We start from the raw sequence: 418 nt of genomic DNA on the forward strand, positions 1-418 counted from the left end.
AAATGGAGTCTGGAGTCACATGGGCAAGTCCCTGCATACTTTGCTGAGTTACAAGGTGTATCTGCCTTCTCTCAATGGGTCAATCGTGTAGCTGATGGTCCTTAATGGGTCATCAAGCAGGCTAGGCAGAGCCAATACCAACTTGTCTGGGATGTCACCCAGAAGCACAACATAAGTTTGAAATACAGACAGTATAGAACCAATATTCATAACTTCAACTACAAAAATGATACACACATAGACACCATAATTATAACCAGCAAACCATAACCTTGTCTTAGACACCTCATTTGACCCCCTCTATACAAGATTTGGTGCCACTACAGGACTTTGGTTGCAACCATGTTCTATATGGTCCCAGATTATGTCAATAACATCACAGAGAGACAGAAGGAAAGAATGAGACTAAAGGAGCAGA

This window comes from Chelonoidis abingdonii, unplaced genomic scaffold, assembly GCF_003597395.2.
Source record: "Chelonoidis abingdonii isolate Lonesome George unplaced genomic scaffold, CheloAbing_2.0 scaffold0004, whole genome shotgun sequence".
Classification (NCBI taxonomy): domain Eukaryota; kingdom Metazoa; phylum Chordata; order Testudines; family Testudinidae; genus Chelonoidis; species Chelonoidis abingdonii.